Raw genomic sequence first — 20,622 nt, 5'->3', positions numbered from 1 at the left:
TGGAATGTGTTTTAAGTGCTGTATAATTAGCTATTCAGCAAATCTAAACCCTAACTACAAACATAATTATGACATATATAGCAGAAAAATATAACTAAAACGTAAAATAATATGAATATACGATCTCCCAAACACTTGATCGCTTTATGTACTTACTGTTATGAAACCCCAATATTACACGTGTGCTTGCTATTATCACTGTGTAATTACACTGCAGGCGTTGTAATTAATACAAGCTCGTTAAAGGTAGATTAACTATTAATAGTGTTTATGATATTGTCTACTTCATTAGGTTCTATCAATGTTGTATAAGTTATTACACACATTCAATTAACCCATTGCTTCTAGGGAAAGTTATAAATAAGCCGTCCCGTTATTGAAATAAAAAATAGTATTTTTCAATGTGTTAAGTAACACTGGTAATGTTACATTAAATTTCCCTTGCATAAATACAACCTCTAAATGGTTGAATCGGTATTAATAAATTATTTAAAATAGTTACAGAATAACACAATAAATTATTGATCTCAATTAATAACACATAACCTATTTTCATTCATATATGTATCAGATATTAATGATTTGAAGTTTACAGATTTCCAACAATTACCAATTTTAATCTAAGTACTTAATATATTGCCTGATAACGTTAATTCAATGGAATATTATACAAACTATTAAAATATATAAAATATCATGTATGGCTAGATCTAATGCTATGTCAACACTACAATTATTTTGTTATTTTACTCGTCATTTTACTTTTGCTTTATTACTTAATACACCAATGAAATAAGTAAAAGTCATGCGTCTAATAAATTAAACAATTAAATGCAATATGCTTGTAAAATTCACGTTTTAAATCGTAAAGGAGCTCGTGAGAGGGAAATTAGTATATTTTTCTGACAATTTGCAGGGAATTCAAAATAGTACAACATTTTTTAAGAAAAAAAGGGTAATTAAATGACAGATAGAGTTTGAGACTTTTAATAAAAATACTTATCAAGTTACGGCTTTGCGGGTATTAATGGTTTATTGATTTCGATTTTGGCAATCCCTTGCAAATCAAGCTGTATGTAGCTACACACTGACTTCTGTCTTGTGAACGTGGCCCCGATTATTTGCATTTTTCACTGTTACAGATACATGCTCGTATTTTGATTAATCAGTCTAAATTTCAAATTTGGTGGACTCACAATTTCATACAACGACATTTTAACACTATTTCCAAGCAGCAGTTGTGTAATGACTATATACAAATAGTAATCCATACGGTACATGAGTGTTTTTTACTTTCAAAGATTTTGTGAACTAACTACCACAAGGAAGATATAGCATTTATATGTCAATTTTCGTGCAATGAATGAAAGCCTGCTGTAAGCGAATAATATCTATTCGCCGTAGACCCCCATGATGCGTGTGAAATAACATTTATAACTCTGTTTAATTAGTTTAAAATTGAATTTCATTGTTTATCTTAATTTGGTTTATATTCGTATTCTCTTTTAATGAACTGACTCCACTACGCTCTAAAGATAATGACGCAGAATTAGGTGATTCATCTGTATAAGGATGAGCAGTGGGATAACTTTTTATGGATTGTAGGAAACGTATTTTTCTAGAAACCCAACTCAAAACTTTCAATCTATGTTTATTTTTTTCATTCCGCTCAAAATATTATTGAAAAATAACGTAAATATTTCACTAGGCACAATGATTTAGAATGTGTATTAATATCAAATTGTTTACACAACGAAAAGAGCGAAACAAGCGTGCAATTCGTTGTAGGTATGAGAACCCCGAGTATTTGTTTCCGTTGTTTTCAATTTTCATCTTTCCATAACAAGGTTCGCCTGCATTCGGCTAGTGATATTCAACGAGGTTGAAACCAAGCTTGGATTGGGTTGAATAAATTTACCTGGTGTTATTACAGCCAGAGTTGTAATATTCTCATGGTACTGTAGGTAAAGAAGCGAGTGGAATAAATTCAATTCCATTCCAAAATTTTGTCTTTTGTTGACTTCAAGCACAAAACCTAAAAATACAATCGTAAAAATGTAATGGTCTGTTACGGGTTTTCCGTGAGCGTAAGTTTTTTTATCGCTTTTAAGGTTTATAAAACTAAAATTCATACTAGTTTACTTCGCAGTTTTCAGGCATTTTCATTTAGACTTTTGTACTCATCTACATTTGTATATGAGGAACACTAAGTTTGATCATGGTGCAGGTTATTCCATGAGATTTGGCTGAGCGTTAGCTGATATTTTTACATAAGTCTTAAGGTTGGGACACACATAACCGCACCGTGCCCCGACACGTGAGTCGGCCGATTGTCGGTGCGGGCTCGGCTCGGTTACCGTGAGGCCACACATGTCCGTATATACAGTCCCCGAGCGCAAACAATCTCACTGTTTGTACTAGAACATGTTTCTTTTGAATTCGAAGTGACAGATACTTAAAAAATATTCGGAAGATTAAGTATTGCTTGAGAAAATTGTTAATATCATTGTTGTTATTTTTATTAATCGCTGTGGTGAATGAAACATTGTAATGCTACAGTAAAGCTTTGTACAAACAGCTAGTATGTAAAATTTGTTAAATATCATTATCTTGGTTATATTTTTTATCCCTATAATTCTTGTTAATTGTGTTTCATTACAATGAATTTCGGTCAAATACACTATAAACAGTATATTTAGTGTTTTTTGTATAAACCCAAGAGCTATAGTGTGATGCCAAAGAGTTTGCCATGTTGCAAGCCCTTTTATAATAATTTGTAAAACATAGTAAATATTTGTAAAATATATACTGGAGAACTTACAAAAAAACAGATTTTACAAAATGTTTTTCTTTTATAGCTCCGAGGACAAATAATTTATTGCCAGAATTAGTCAAAAATAGTAGAAACATAAATATATTTTCTAAAAAAATTAGAGTATGGTTGATCGGTCAAAATGATATTGAGTATTTGTTTAAGATAATACATTAGTGTATGCTAAGTCTTGTCAGCTAAGTTATAATAATATTTAAATAGACACGTTAGAGCACTATAAAATAATTATTTATAATATAATATTTAATGTTACATTGTGTAAAGCCTAATACTTGCCTAAATCATGCATAAATCCTTTTTGTTTAATACAGCACACTAGTTGCACTAAATTTAAACTTTGAAACGTAAGAGTACATTATTTACTACATAAGCTACAATAACTCATTTTTATCATTTAATTCTTGCTCGATTCCGCTATTTTTATTTTTTACCCTTTTTGTATATAGTATCCCCAACACAGGCACAGCCTCTTATGGGGTACCTAAATTTCCCTTATTTTGTAAATCTATTGGCCTAATTATTTGTTAAATAAAAGAAAGAAAAATCTAAAAGGATGTAACCTACTTTTTTATATTTTATTACTCTAAGTACATAAATTTGAAATAAAGTAAGTAGAAAACATTTTTTTTTTATTTGTTTATTTACTGCTATTGTAAATACGTTATGTCATAGTATAATTTATTATTAAGTACTGGCAATAATATTTGTTTGTAATATTCAGTTTGTTATTGTGGGGAAATAAATGATTTATTATTATTATTTATTTTTAACATGTGTTTTTCTTGCTTGAAAATCTTATTGTAAATCAAATATTTTGATTTTTACTTTATTGAAGTGAAAAGAATAAAAAATAAAAATGTCATAGAAACATTCTAAATATGACCCTTACAAAATACCGGAATAAATGTATCAAGTAACTTCAATACATCAAAGAAAAATAGATTTTCGCGCAAAATAAGTACATGCTTGTTGTTTTTTAATTAATGGAAAATGTTTATAGATTTTTCATAATTCGAATTTAGTTGTTTAAAATCACTTAAGGTACAACATGGTTTTCAAATTTGTTGTAATAAGAAAATATGCACAATAAGAAAATATGACTAGTTTACTCTAAGGTAAGAAAATGTAATACTTTTAATAATAAACATGATTTTGTACGCGAACACAGGATGTAGAGTTAGTAGGCTATACTAAATAATTCACTGAAATAGAACGTGTAGACTACTTAAATAGTTTTAAAAAGAAGAACGCAACAGTAAACAACATATGATGCCGCTCGTAGACCGCACCGTGCCCGTCAAAATTCAAACTAACATATCGGTGACGGTGAGGGCACGGTGCGGCCACGACGGTCTGGTGTCGGTGCGGAAATGTGTGGACTTGCAGGTTGAAAACTGCGCTGCAATTCTTTCACCGTATGACGGCCAGCATACGGCCGACTGACGTGTCGGGCGCGGTGCGGTTATGTGTGTCCCAACCTTTATGCGTAACCGTTATTTCAACAAGAAAATAGCAGAAACAAATCTATTTAAACTCAGAATACTAATAGGGATTTTAAAATGTAGAATTATTAACACATGTAACCTAACCATCCCAACACATCCACCATCATTAAGTTTATGGTGACTTGGTGTGTATGATTTTATTACTTAAACACTGATTTAAGCCCTAATTTAACTAAAATGAATGTTTAGACTTAACATTTTGCATGAAACATTGTGTATACATAGATATGAAAGGTTTTTATTTGTGTATAGGATGATATAGGATGATAAAGGATTTTGTCCAATAAATTTGGGAAGTCAGGTGATCGTCATTGAAACCAATTTCGGCTGAGAAAAGTTCTCCTTTGTTCACTGGAGGATTAAAACCTTTCTTGGCCGTATGACTATCTGTCATTCTATTTTCCAACATTGAAATGAGCTATAGACTTGAAATTTTGCATTGAAGCTCATCGAAGCCTTTTAAGCAGTACATTAAGTGGCGTACTACTACCTATATGTACCTGTTTGTATTTTGTATTTGGCTGATGAACTGCACAAACTTTCGGTTTAAATATTATGCTTAACAATAAAAAAAATTTTGCTGTTACATAATATAATTGGTCTATTACTATTGAAATGAATTATCCTTGAAAATATTCCTTATGAACAACTAATGAACAATTGTTTTATGTTTATATTTTAACATTCAACCTCTAAATTTGTATATTAATTAGAGATTTTTAATATCAATTTATAGATTCACTGTGAATAGTATAATTTCTCTTTGCTTAACCTGCTTCTTTGATATTTTTATTTTCTTATTGTATTTTACCTCTATTGGATCAAACGTAACTCTTTCGTGGTTATCGGATTTTCCCAGCAGAATTCCGTATGAGCAGCCGGTATGCAGTCGTGTATAAACTGGAATAGTTACGTAATGGTCTATTAACTACACGGCAGTAATTTACTCAGTTCAAACACTGGCGCTCAGCTTGTACCGGTGTAATTGACCGGAAGTATGTTAGCTCTTCCGGTTACGTCAATTAGTCCATCATGGGCTTCATCAAACCACAGAGCTTGTGTTTTGGTAAATTTCTAATCGAACGAGGATATTGATATGAGAAGTATTCCGAGGTCTTTGGCTGTATAGAAAATAGGTTATCTCGCCTCAGTAAGTTGAACGCAAAAAAGGTATTTTCATCTGATAAGATGCTGCAAAAATAAGTATTATCCTCTTGTGTATCAAAACAGCTAAATGCTTCTGAATTTTGGGGAGAAAAGAGCCCGTATCCTAGTGTATAAATGTATGATTTATATTATATTGTTTAGGTATATATACAAATGGAACTAATTTATTGCCATTTAAGACTCTTTAAACTGTCCAATTTCTTGGCTGACGTAAAGAAAACTCGAATTGCTCGTTTGCGTGTTATAGTTGTGTGTGCTTGATAACCAATTAATTATGAAAATATTAGGGCCAAAATCCTTAAAACCGCCTCTAGACAGCTCCAGACAATAAGGATACGGCAGGATGTGTTCCGATTTACATGTGACAAAATATTTGACTATCAATTATTTTATTGAATAATTTATTTATAACATATTTATTATTAACTTATTTATTTTTTACCTAATTAAATTTATTTATCCATTTCAACAATGTCTTTCTTAATAGAAAAAACCAAAACTGGTAGACCTTGTATTGTATACAAACAATATCAAATTTAGGCAAACAACGGACCCTAAAAACGGTGAAATATCATGGCGGTGTCTAGGGAAAAGTTGCGGGAGCATCAATCAAAACTGATGAGAACATAACGAGAGTGACGGTTTGTAACGAAAAGCACAGTGGGGATCACCCAGTTACTATGCGAACCCTCTCTTCGCCATTACTTAAGCCCCGTATTGCGTCCACCGCGTCCCCCGACACACCGACGACGCCCGCGCCCGCGCTGCTCCACGCCCGGCCCGGACCCCCGCCGCCTCACTCACCGCCTTCCCACCTTCGTCTATCTCTACGGAACCCGGAACGACCCCTCAAAGTAAGGGGACAACACCTGAGGATGCAGCAGCAGAGATCGCACGACTAAAAAAGGAGATAGAACGCCTTAACAAAGAGTTCCAGGGGCTCCTAGATCATACAATAGAATCCGACACCCCGACTACTGCAGTTCACGGACCAGATTTTCCCTGTCGACACCTCGTCCCGCGTTGACCAGACGACCCTCGCTCCTGTGACTTCGGACCGCGAGGTGCAGTGCGAGATGCTCCTCAACCCACCCGCTTCTGTGGAGGTCGGAGTGCAGTGCGACCTGCCGGAACAGCCAACCGCTGGCACGTGTGAACGAGCTGACCTTCTCGACAGATTGAGGACAACAAAAGAGGTCTTGGAGGCGGAGAATCAGAGTCTGAAGCAGCAGCTGAAAAACTTGCGAGTGCGCTGATCTTAAAGAGAACAACAGGTGGACAGAAGTGAAGAAGAGGAAGCCCAAAATATATCCAGTACCGGTACAAAATAAATTTATTTGCCCCCCCAACCAAAAATGTAACTCAACCAAAATTGAATCTTTCTCTAAAATGAAAAAAAAGCAATATTATCCAATTGACCTTAAAAAAAAAACTCATCAAAAAAAATCATGGCAAGCTCCAAAAACCCCTACACGCAACGTACAGTTTAAGTCCATAACTGTTCGAGGGGACAGCCACGCTCGCCACATCGCTGGACTGGACTTGTGAAGAAAACAGATCGGCCCTGCAACCGCGGTGAGCGACGTCTGTGTACCCGGCGGCCGGTTTTTGGATATTGTTCGAACGGCATTCTGAGCCCCGGCCCTGCTGCGAAGGTTGCTGATCGCCGGTACCTAACGACCTGGTGGTCGGCGGGCAGCGGAATATTTACCGCCATCTGGAGGGGTACATCGCTGCTGGATCTTCCAGCACCGAGATCATCCTCATCACACTGCCGCATCGCCACGATCGGACCCGACCCACCCTGTCCACTATCAGACCGTGCTCGTGAATGCCTACATTGAGGAACTGGCTGTTAGACACAACATTAGAGTGTTAAACTTCGATGACATCAGCCGGAGGTATTTCACGAGACACGGCCAACATCTCTCCTGGCGGGGCAAGCGGTTACTGGCTGGGGATGATCGTGGCGGCGATGAGACCAGCCACTCAAACATCAGAAACGAAGGCGCAGCCGCGACTTTGGGGGGAATCCTCGAGCAACGGCTTACTTCCACCGCCAGCATGCCAACGCCCGCTGATGCCCGAGAAGAGTAGAAGAGTCGGCGTCCACCCCTCAACGGCCAGCTAACATACAGGATGTCTCCTACGCGGACGCCGTGAGACGCTCCCCCAGTCCAGACATTCTTAACTTAAAAGAAAATTCAGTTTTTTTAGGGGACCCAACCTTTCCCAACTACTCCACCAAAACGCTCAGTACGCAACCAACAAATTGGATGAAATTCAGCTGATGTGTGAGGAGCTGAAATCAGATATACTCGTTGTAAACCGAAAACGGTTTTAACAACGAAAACCTTGAACTATGCAAAATTCCAAATTACAAATTGGCAGAAGCGTACTGTCGCCAGACCTCCCAAAGGAGGTGGTGTAGCAATAGCAATTTTTCTGAGACAAAATTTAGTTTTTCACAAAATTTCCAATCAAAGAAACGACCGCGAAAAATTTTTCGAAGCAGTTGGGATCAAAGTACAATCTAACAGGTCAACATTAATTGTGATAGGGATTTACAGGTCTCCCAGTGGAAATGAAGATCAGTTTTTTTCAAAATTCGAAGTGTTTACTCACTGACCTGACTAACCATCAATACAATTACGTCTTGATGGGAGATCTCAACGTGGATGCAATGGACAGCAATCATCCATCCACCAAGCGACTAGTCGATCTGCTGAGGTCATTTGGCCTTGAACTGTTGGTCAAAAACTCCAACGAGAGTGACGGCTATCAAACACAGTCGGCTATTGATTACATCATCACAAACGTTGAAAATGTCACAGTTGTCGGTGGTCAACACAGCTATCTCGTGACCACTATGGCCAAGAGGCTATCATTAGTGGAAAACAAATCGCGAATGAACCAAGAATTACCAAAAAACAATAAGAGACACGGAGGCCAGAAAATATTGCTCTCCTCAACTCTTCCCTTTCAAAAGAAAAGTGGAATTTTTTTAAATTCTTCACACCCAGTAGAGCAGCAGTTTCAAATTTTCAATGAATGTTTGAATTTCCATCTAAATCACCTGCTGCCCTACAAAAATGATCAAACCTCGTCCTAAGAAGGTAAATAATACTTGGATCACTAAAGGCATTTTGGTTTCGAGAGAGAAACTCAAGTTTTTATCCGAAATAAACAGAAAAACGTCAAATAAACAGTACAAAATTTTTTTTCGAAATTATAAAAAAATTTTTTAGAAAGGTGATTCCAAGCTGCAAAAGCGTATGATGTCTTCAAAATCAATTATTTATTCAAAAAAACGTTTCTAAAACTGTATGGGGCATCATTAACAATAAACATCACGAATCCAAAGCAAATCACAGTCAAAATTGGGACACCCTAGTGAGTGATGCTTCTAGGGGTTGCCGACGAGTTTAACGGATTTATTTTGCGTCCCGTTGCTTGTGGACGGGGCCCTCGTCCATCGCTGCCACAGGGGAATCCCACGCGCAGACAGAGTCCAACAGCCTCAATGGCTTCTGACTCCATGTAGTTGAGGAAGAGCTCGATAAAATCATTCAGCAAATACCAGCTAAAACATCAAATGATCTAGAATTGAGATCCATGTGGTTAGTAAAACAATGCTCAAGGCATATCGTGAAACCACTGACTCAATTGGTCAATTTGTCTTTTAACTCAGGAGTTTTTCCCTCTCTCCTAAAAATTGCAAAAGTGCATCCAATTTTCAAGAAAGAAAACCCCTGTTCAATAAATAACTATCTGCCCGTCTCAATTTTGCCCTGTATTGAGCAAAATATTTGAAAAACTTTTTCTAACGAGAATGCTTTATTTCTTAAAATAAAAACAACCAGCTTTCTGAAACACCAATTTGGATTCAGGAAAAAATAAATCTACGATAGACGCAAGTGGAGAGTCTGGTTGATTATGGTTGTAGAGGGACTAGAACGTCAGGATCACACATTAAGTGTGTTCCTAGACCTGTCTAAAGCGTTCGACTGCGTTGACCATGGAAATACTGCTTGACACACTACATTCTCATGGCATCCGAGGTGTGTGCCGCTCTTTATGGCTCTTAAATCTCATTTTTAAGTCAGAGAACTCAAGTGGTCCAGATATCAAACCAACTTTCTAAACCAATCCAACTGAGTTATGGAGTCCCTCAGGGCTCTATACTCAGCCCAATCCTGTTTCCTGTTGTACGTCAATGACGTACATTCATCGCTGCTGCATGGCAAAATTTGTGCAGTATGCTGATGACACTACTCTCTGTTTCAGAGATAACACACAAGAAGGTTTGGAGCTACAAACCTTTGTCGATATCAACAATTGTGTGCAATATTTCAATAGCCTCAACCTTCAAACGAATTCTTCGAAATCCAACGTGCTAAATTTCGCACTGCGTCCAATGGACTCCCAATGTGGGTCAGCCGTCATGTTGGGCAGATTCCATATTGGAAGAAGTCTATTTCCGCAAAATTCCTTGGAATACTCCTCGACCGAGGGTTGAACATGGAATAATCACATTGACCATGTGTGTGCCAAACTGTCCTCAGGAATATATGTTTTGAGGTCCTTGGCCCGGTACTGCCCCAGTCAGGTATTGATTGCGGCATATTATGGGCTAATTCACTCTCACCTTTTCCTATGGAGTGGTGTTGTGGGGGGCCTGTACAGGCAATAATTTCCTGAGGGTGGTCCCAAATTGCAAAAAAAAGCAATTCGTATCATCGCAAAGTTGAATTTCAGAGAGTCGTGCAGGACAGCATTCAAAACTTTGCAACTGTTGACTCTGCCCAGTCTCTACATTTTAGAAACATCTTTGTTCTGTTTGTCTAAATGTGCCCTAACCAGGGGGACGTGACATACACGGGTATGAGACTAGAGGCAGAGATAACTACCGTACTGGAAGACACAGAACGGTGGTTTATGAGCACTTGCCTTCGCAGGCAGGTGTTCATTTTATCAACAGTTTGCCAAATTCTATTACAAACGCCCAAACGCCCAAGGCGTCAAAAGCTCGTCTTAAGCGCTTCCTCGTGTCAAATGCATTTTATAGCGTTGACGAGTTTCTGGCGTTTAAACTGGGAGACCGCCCAATTCGATTACTGACTCCAGCGCTGGAAGTGGGTTGAGATTGGCGGATGGATGAATGAGACTGGAATGCATGAACATTATGTAAGTTTGGACGTGGTGGTAATGTGGAATGCGAGTCTTAAATTTATAATTAATTCTGACGTTTGCCATACAATGGGTAATTGTGACGAGCAATTAAAGATTTGATTTGATTTGATTAGAGATTTGATTTGATCAATTAAAATTATTTTTACTTTGTATCTGCATCAAAAAATATATAATTACGTATGTAGGTATTTATCTCCACTTCCTATCCTACTTAAACTCTTTTTGACTTGTACCCAAAGTAGGATACAGTCTCATTGTTTGAAACTGGATAATAGTTCAATCTTGTTAAGGGAGTTACGCTAGTACTCCCTATTGAGAATTTTAAAAGAGTAAAAAGTGGGTTGTTTATATAGTACATGATGTTTTATAAGAACAGTAAACTTGTTCTATCGTGGAAGTCTTTCTCTCTTCTGTTCCATTCATATATAACATATCATAGAGACTGCTACTATGTTTATCTTACAGTAAAAAAAGTTGTTCAAGATTTTAAATGTTTTGGTTTTTATTTTTGATAAATTGATCTTCGCAGCCCTCAAATGTGTCACAGATGTGTCATCATGTTATTATTAGCCTCCCGGTATAATAAGAACGGGATTTCAGCTAGGCATATTAAAGTTAAAATTCAAAAATAGACCAAATGATTAGCCAATGGAAGGATTCTGCAAACTTTGACAGAAATATATCTTTTCTGATAACTTGAAAAGTAGCTGTCAAAGGTCCAATTGTTACATTTTCTATATTTAAGATTTCCTAAGTCTGCCTATATAGTGAGATACTGCGACAGGCAGTGTCATTAACACATTAAAGCCCAGGATTTATTGTGCCAAATAATTAGGACGAAGGAGTTATTTGTAAAATTATGGTTTTCTTGTGCTATTTAATATGACTATAAATAATAAAATATTGGATGAATAATTCTGGACTAACAAAAATGTAATACTTTTAACGAAAAGCCTCAGGCTGGCGTAGGTTAAATCCTAAAGCAAAAATCCTTGATACCATTCTTTCAAAACGTTTTTAACATACTTAATTTACTGTTATTACTCAACTCCATCTTGCGCACCATTTTAAGATGAATGATTTTCTGAATGTTCAAACGCATACATATCTAGTTCAAGAAGGTCAACATAATACTCACTATTAATATGTAGTATAGTGCTTCAGTTTTAACTTTTTAAACCAAAGTCAAACTCTTGAATGTTCTACATTCACGCAATAATATTTGAACAGGAGGTCACAAAAGTCAGTTGTTAATGCAGTTAAAGCTGTGTAAAGCTCAAAACATCACGATACAAGAAGCGCTGTATCTCTCATTGTTGGCAGAGAACACACGACAGATAGCGAAACACAACAGCCGGATGAAATATTCACTGACACGCTCCCACAATTCCATTAACCCAAAGTTTGACAAATCCAGTACCTACGCTCTGTGTGCAGTGCCATGCTTTCTACGCGGATACACCCAGTTTAAAATTAAAGTGATATCTTGACAGCGGCATATTTTGATGGTTTATCTGTTATAAAATACTTACCGAAGAAATAAAAATTTTGTTTTGTGTACACCTGGTTAGTATCTACCAGAAGAAATAGTTGTTTTAATTGCTTTTTAAATTAGTCGAAATAACTAAGGGAAAAAAATTATTAAATGTGTTTCCAAAAAGTTGTTTTCAATGTAAAATGCCGTAAATCCCTAGTTTTGGTTTGTAATGCATTAATTTACGCATTTAAAGTGTTATGTAATATAATGGTTTTTAATGTTTTAGCTTGTTATTTTAGCACGATATAAAATATTAAATATTCAGAAAGGAATTAGAATGTTACGACTAACTTGAAAGTAAAATGGTGATTAAGATATCGCTGTACCATATTTCCAGACACTCATACAGTAGATGTCTTGTGACTATTTCCTCTCGTTATTTTACAACTTGAACATTATTCCCCCTCAAGGGAAATATGTTCTATGCCGTAAACAACAGTACCGAAAAAAATCCTGTATAGTTAAATAAATATAAGTATTTAATCGTGTTTTACATTATTCTTTTTAGAACTTTTTTATTCAGCTGTCCATTAAAATTAAACTAAATTTTTATGTTTATGCGGTATTTCTCCCAAATAACTGCAAAGGTGGTCAGTTTTGTAAAGGAGAATAGATTATAAGTTAGCTATTGTAGAAATTAATGATATTACCTGATATTTCATATCCAATGAAATTATAGTAATACTCGATATTTTCTAAAATTTGAAGAAAATGATGTAAAAATTGTATTGTTACATCTCCATGCAGATTTTAAAACCTATTTATATCCAATAGTTTTCGCCCTATAATACTAGTCCCATGAATTCAGTTATAAATCCTGTTTTGATCACTAAATCTAATTGTATTTTTGTAAGCTGATAAGAAAACAAAACTAGTCTACACTAAACGGTGATACTTAATGACTATTGCATATTTGATATTTTTGAATACAGAACTGAAATAAACTGTTTTTTTTCATTCCTTGGCTGCAAATTTTAAACAAAATATATTATTCTCCTGGAATAAATGTAAATTAAAATAACAATCTCAACTATTTCAGTAAATTTAATTTTTAAAATACTACTGCACAAAATGCTGTCTAAAGAATTTATATTATAATACCCGGTATAAACCTGTAGATATTTAAAAGAAAACAGGAGAAAGACTTAATGAGAGTACTTGTCTTACTTGTCTTATTGGATACCGATAACAGATATTTTGTGTTTCAAAGACAAAGTTTCCGTTGGCTTAATATATCAATCCTTAAACCGTCAAAGGATTTCAAGCATTTTAAAATTGAATAAGAACAAGTTTAGGCCTATTTTATCTTACAAACGAAACTGTGAAGTCTTCATCAAAGAACACAATTCAACATCAATTTCGTCAGATTTTGTATAAACAGTACGCTTCATTCTTTGCTGTTTGTGTAGGACATTCTTTTCAATATCATTCTTTTTAAACATTTTGTTATAGTTATATCTCACAAAACATGCAATGCAAAAAGTTTTTATTGATTTGTATGAAATTTAAGGCTGTACAACCTCGTACTGACATTTAAAGAGGGATTAATGTAATATGTTCAAACTTTATGAACAATATTTCTTTATATTTAAAAGTAGTAAGCATTCATTTAACACAGAAGATAGATATATATTAAAAATATATATATACAAATAACTCTCAAATGTTGATTAAAATCAACATTGTGTAAACGCTACTTACACGATAGGGAGTTTCCGTCATGTTTCTTCAGGTTCTGAAATGTTATGTGGGTAGAAATATGGTAAGTTTCAGCTTTAATGGTCACTGGTGCATCGAATATTTGACATATGCAGCTTAAATTACTCCATAGTTGGTTTGATGACAAGACTATGTACAGGATGTGTGACTATGTACACATATGATTGATAACCAAAATGACGGAGCCTTTGGGTTACGTTTTACTTGAAAGTAAAATGTCATAAGGAGGTATTCAAAAAAACATTATTTCAAAGAAAAGTATTTTAGATTTCTTTAATATAAATTTGAACAGATCTTACGGATTTAGTGCACGGGCAGATCAGCTGAATCGGATGGATTCCTTGTAAAAATAGGATATTTTATTCCATCTGGAGTGGTGTAAAAGATTTTAAATAATTTTAAGAATTCAAAACATTTATGGTTAAAGCGAAATATTGTTTTATACAATTCTTAAGATAGTTTTGTGATATTTACTTAATCAGTTTTTGAATTAATATATTAGGTTTGAAGTTAAAGTTTTTTAGTTCGGAAGACAAGTTTTTAATTAAGATTTTTAAAGTATTAAGGTTTAATAGTTTTGATGAAAGAGACATAATAATAACATTCTTTGTTTATCTGATTTCTTGAAATGTTATGGAGACAAACTTTTAATTCATTTATTGTTTAATTTGACATTTAGTTTCCAGACCTGATTTGTTTAGTTTAGTACTTGGGTGTAACATTAATTTGTTTTTAAGCCAAAACATAAAGTTTTATATAAAACTAACAAATAAATAAACATGATAGAGTCCCGTATTAAGCCTTCAATTTAAAATATAATAACTTTATGAAACCAATACGTAGACTATGCCTATATAGCTGGCATTACAGCAGCTGAAGCCTCGTCCGCCATCTGGCCGTGGGCAAGTCACTCAAACCTACTCTCAAAATGGTACAAAATGTAAATGATCCTGTTTCAAATAACATTAACTAGCCCACTTAGAATAAAGATAACGTTATGATACTTATTAGCAGGAATTAGGCTGATATGTCAAGTACACTAGTAGCACTATCCAAACTAACAAAAACAGTATTTTAATATTTTAAATTGTCTGAAATTCGGAACTATTTTTACAGTTAAATAACAGATTATAAATTAGTTATTCTGCAGATCTTTTACAGATCACTTTAAAAGCGGTGGAATGTATAGTCAGACTGTACATTGCTTTTAATAATGAGATGTAGGTAGTAAATATAGTTAAACACAAGTGATAGGTGATTCCTCGTATTATTCTCTATTCACACAGCCGTACACAACGCACAAAGTAAGCATGATTAGATTATAAAATAGAGATATAAAATATAAAATTGTAAGTACATGACAGAGTGCGTCAATCAGCAGTGACAAGCGATCCGTGGAGTATGACACAGACTGTACCTTGTGAGAGCGACGATAGGCTGGATCTAGGATGACTCATTTTGTCGTTAGCGTACGATTGTCTTGGCATCATGTCGCGTGTAACCATGCTACATCTGTTAATCTTATGTAGTCTATGCATGCTTGCTTTTTTATGCTTTATGATGCTTGCATTATAATCTTATAATCGTAATGGGCTTAATAAGTTGATTTTTAATCAAATGTATTTAAAATTAAAATAAAAAATCATAAACAGTTGCTCTGAGGCAAATTATATACATATACCAAAATTTAGGCTCTTAGATCCACTTATGTACACATGCTTGAGCACAAAAAAATGTTTTATGAAAGAACCCTTATTTTCAACCCTCCAGTGTTGTACGAGCTAATATTATGAAGCTATTCAATGCTCAAAAATACCAAGTAAAAAGGATTTTAACTTATTAGGATTGCAATCACGAAGCTAAACAAGCTCCAGAGCAGCTAGTGTATGTTAATGCGGAAGTGCAGCAAACCGGAAGAGCTTTCAGGCAAGTTCACTTCCGACCTGAGGAATTATAACAAAAATTACCGCAGTAATATGATTGTTGGTTTTTTTACTCTTATTCAAGAGCAGTAATAGATTTAATAAAATAATTAAGCATTGAGTACGCCTTCATGTTTTTAATAAAACACTGTTAATCCTATACCATTTACTAATTAATATTTGCAATATTTTGTCAAGGTTCATAATACTCATGAACACAAATAGGATATTACTCCGATCACTTGTGGTTGGATGCAATTACTACTCTCAAATGATTATCTAATTATAATACTACCAAATAATTACAAACAACACATACATATTCCGAATATTTGTAGTGAGGTGAGATGTTACTATCAAGATTTATTATTTTTTGGATATTTTTAGAGCAAACCTTGTTTAAAACATTACTTATGAGATCCTAATGGAATTATTAAAACTGTTAAAAAGCTTTTTAAACGGAGTTGGAATGATATAGTTTAAACTAGGAGCATCAAACAACATTAATATTTCAGTTTTCTGAGAAAATATTATGAATTATTTACTGAAAAGGAATAAAAAACAATCAGTTATGTTATTTTTCAAAATAAAAATTGATTTTCATCCCATTAGTATATTGAATGTATATTCATTGATAATTTCTTCAGCCACTTCAGAAAACCAAACTTTTCCATTTACAAAAATAAAATAAACAACGGTCAGGCTGACCTAATCCCAGTGATATTTCCCTCTCATTCCATCTGTCAAGTTGGCCTTTCACGTTCTTTTTGGGAACAGAACTAACTCCTGTGACCTATGAAATAATAATGGTCGCATGATCATAATTTACTATGGAATACTACAAAACAGTTTCCAATAGTATTCGTCAGAACATGTTTCAGTAATATTAACTAATTTTGCATTTATAATAATAATAATAGATTTATTTGCATTGTTCTTAACTAATGGGACCTTCAATTTGATGTATTACTCAGCCTACGGTCTAGTTTAAGATTTACTTCTAACTCCTTCCTCCTGACATGATACAGAAAATAGCAGTAACTTAAAAAAGTATATATATCGGTGCAATAATGGTGTATTAATTTTTATTGCTTTACCTGTATTCGCTCGGGAATTATCAAGCCCGTGCGGGACTTTACACCCTGTACAGTGATAACTACAAACCTAAACAATCTCGTTATATTAGTGGAATATCAACAGTATTAATGCTATTGATTACCGTGTATGCGTAACGAGTAATTATGAAATGACCACATACATAGATGAAATGTGGTCATGATGAGATCAAAAGTAACAATAATTATATTGTGATATATTTTACCATACTCAATTACTAATAATGTACATAAGTACAAAATTAACACATTAAAATGTTCATTTCATTGTTTATTTTAATTATTTTGCATTGATACGTTTAACTAAACGTTAATCTACATATACAAAAATATTGGCATTTCATAATTCAATCGAGCTTAAAGTAGTGCGTAAAACAGGGTACGGTTAAATTTAAAGCACAACATTAAGCTCTCTGATTAAAACTTTAAAAGCTTGTTTTACATGAGCTTCTAACTGCTAGTACAACTAAAAATATATTCGTGCTGCGGATAAAGATATTTGTATATTCTAACGTCAGGTCTGTAGGATGGATGAATAATAAGCAACACTAAAGTAGCTGAACAACACAATGGTCTGAAATATTCTGCAGCACGCTTCGTAACCTTGCGGTCTTATATAGTCTTCTTGTTTGTACATTGTAAAACTTATTTACCCACAAACCCGGCGTTATTTTAGATTTTACAAAATTCATTCAGATTTTTCTTCTATATTTTCTTATATATTTTAATTGTTATGACGCATGCCATAAAATATTGGAATTGTATACGGCAATAAAGCTATTATTATTATTGTTTTATACTGTTCCCGCTTCTTCGTTGTAATAGGTTTTTTATATACGAGCGAGCTTAATTAGTCGAGAAAAAAAAGCATCGTATAACGTATAAAAACAACAACAACAACAAAATCCATATTCTTCTTCTCTCTCCACTTAAGATTCTGCTCGTGTTTGGACACACAGTTCGAAGCTTAGTTGTAACTACTGGAGTGTGGATAAACATTTAATATGGATAAACAGTGAATTTGCATAGTTCACTTTACATTTATCGCTATTTTATATCAGCGTATACCACATTCTATACAACCTCCACCATCATAAAAGCATCATTGTTCACCATATATGTACGGATACAATAAGTATACAATAAAATCAAAGCCATCACATTAATTTAGGCCAGTTTAGAAAAGTTTTTCGGATGTATTTTGAGTTCAAGTTTTATTAATTCCTTTAGATAATAGTAAAAATGAAGCACTGTTCATAATTAATGAACCAATAATAGTTATAAGGTATTTGGCATCAACCCGATACGCCTGTGTGGTAATCATTGTATGGAAGGCCTACAACGTTAAAACGATGGGATAAGATTGACATAACGTTAGCTTACTATTTTTATTAAGATTTATCTCGGAGTAAAATAAACAGCGGAGAATATATAACATATATGTTAAATGTGTATAATATAGAAAAAAATACCTAAGTATTAAACTAAAAAGTAAAGTAAACTTTAAAATATTAAAATTTGCTTTATTAAAAAAAGTCCATTATTTGGATGAAGCTTAGAAGGGAAGATAATATTTTACTTGTACACCCATTAATAATGTAGTTTCAAGATTAGAAATGTTTATCTGTAGTGCTACTAAATTTTTCAATTAAAGTTGTAAAAGATGTAGAGAAACATTTTAAAATAAAAACTCATTTTAGAATAGTTTTCAACAATGTAAAGCAAAGTTCTGAGCAGAATTTAAGCCGACCTGTGGGGCTGACCTAACAGGTAACCCTTGGGAAATATGTCGTCAGAATCGGCATGTAGAAACTCTGAGCTTTCCATCAAGTGTAATCAGGATTTTCTTGCTGTGTTTCTCTTTGTGGTAAGAACAGGATATAACTTTTCTTTCACAGCAAAAAGCGACAAAAGTTATTTTGAGAGCAAGCTACTGAAATGTGTTATAACATTATAAATCAAATTGGTTTATGCGGTTTACGAAACAGAATGATTGTCATGCCAATAATTGTATAGTGAAATGTAATTAAATTATTATAAATATAAAAAATTAATACAAAATATAATGTTTTTTATTTATTTGAATCTGATGTACTTTACCGTACCAATCAACTATAAACGATACCATTACCAACTATAAACTATATGTACCATTTACCTCCGAGACATATGTTCGTAGGTAATCTGAACCTTAAACAGTATTTCATGTCAGTAATTTTATAGCATAATAATGCAGAAATTCGTCAATTCGAAACGCATAATAAGGCAGACTGTAATGATTAATTATTGCATATTTATTAATTGGAGTAATACGCCGTGATTAATAATATATCTAGTGCCACTGAAGTTTAGTTTAATGTGTTTCCTCTCTCTGTACAATGGATTAAGCTGAATTTAAACAAATAACCGAATAAATGTTCTTTTTAATGGGTTTTAATTCCAATTGTTTTTTAGGAAAAAATCTAGAAATAAATTATAAAATCCTATGAAAAATTCTGAAACTTTAATTTATTTACAGTTTCGAATTCTTGTGTGGAACGAAAAACCTACTTCTTTATACAATTTCGTGTATTTAATTAATGTATAAGCAAAAACATTAACTATTTGAAATGTAATATTGGTTGAAAAGGAATTGAAAGTAAATTCTTTACTGGGATATTATGTAATAAGAATGAGAATGAAATACCATGCATATTTTTAAATTTAGTGCTTGCTCTAACTCATCTATTTGTAACGTATTTACCTGGGTTATTTAAGAATTGTCAGAAATTATTGCGTAAAGTGATAATAAACAAACAGATATTACCTCAATTTAAAGTATTAAAAAATGTAAAACATGCTTTATAAAAAGTAAATGTGTTATAGTCTTAGTATACATAATTATATAACATTTTCTAATTAAAAAACATTCGAAAACTCTTAAAGGTACGCGTTTGATAAACCTAGAAGTGAATTTCTGTATTGTTATATACAAATTGGTCACAATAAAGTTGAAAAAGGAATAAGAATTCATCCCAAGTAAACGCAGCTAACGTTTGTCTCTGAAGCTGATTACAGGCCTATACTTTGTACTTTTCCCATCAGTTGTCCTTTCATAAAACAAGCTTAACCAATAAAAACATTTCAAAAACATTGTTTTAATTCACTAATTAGATCGTGGAATACCCTAACAACACATGTTTAAAAGGTAATTGTTGTTTATTTTTAAGAAATCGTCAAACAGTTCTGATTTTATAAAAGACTAGGTTCAAAAACGCATAAAAATGTGTAGTAATTTTTTATGTACTTATTCAAATAGATTTTATAAAAATCCTTAAATGAGAACCTTTGCATTTGGATAAGTTAATCAAGGTGTACAATGTTTTCGCTTTGTGTAGTATTTAATTTTGTGTAATTTTAAGCAGAGAGTAAAATGGGATAACAATAGTTTGTGTTATGATGCTATGATAACCAAAAACAGTTTTATTATTTTACTTTAACAATGTGTTGTTTTATCTCATTTTGAACAATTAGTTTGATGCAAAAATGAAAACCACACTGGAGTTGCAGAAAAAAGTAGTTTTATCTATGACGGGTCTGGTGCAGTAAGATATCTGTAAGCTGGAATTGTTTAGATATTTCGTTCTGTTTT

Source organism: Homalodisca vitripennis, chromosome 3 (assembly GCF_021130785.1).
Source record: "Homalodisca vitripennis isolate AUS2020 chromosome 3, UT_GWSS_2.1, whole genome shotgun sequence".
Lineage (NCBI taxonomy): Eukaryota > Metazoa > Arthropoda > Insecta > Hemiptera > Cicadellidae > Homalodisca > Homalodisca vitripennis.
Note: the sequence above shows the minus strand (reverse complement) of the source record.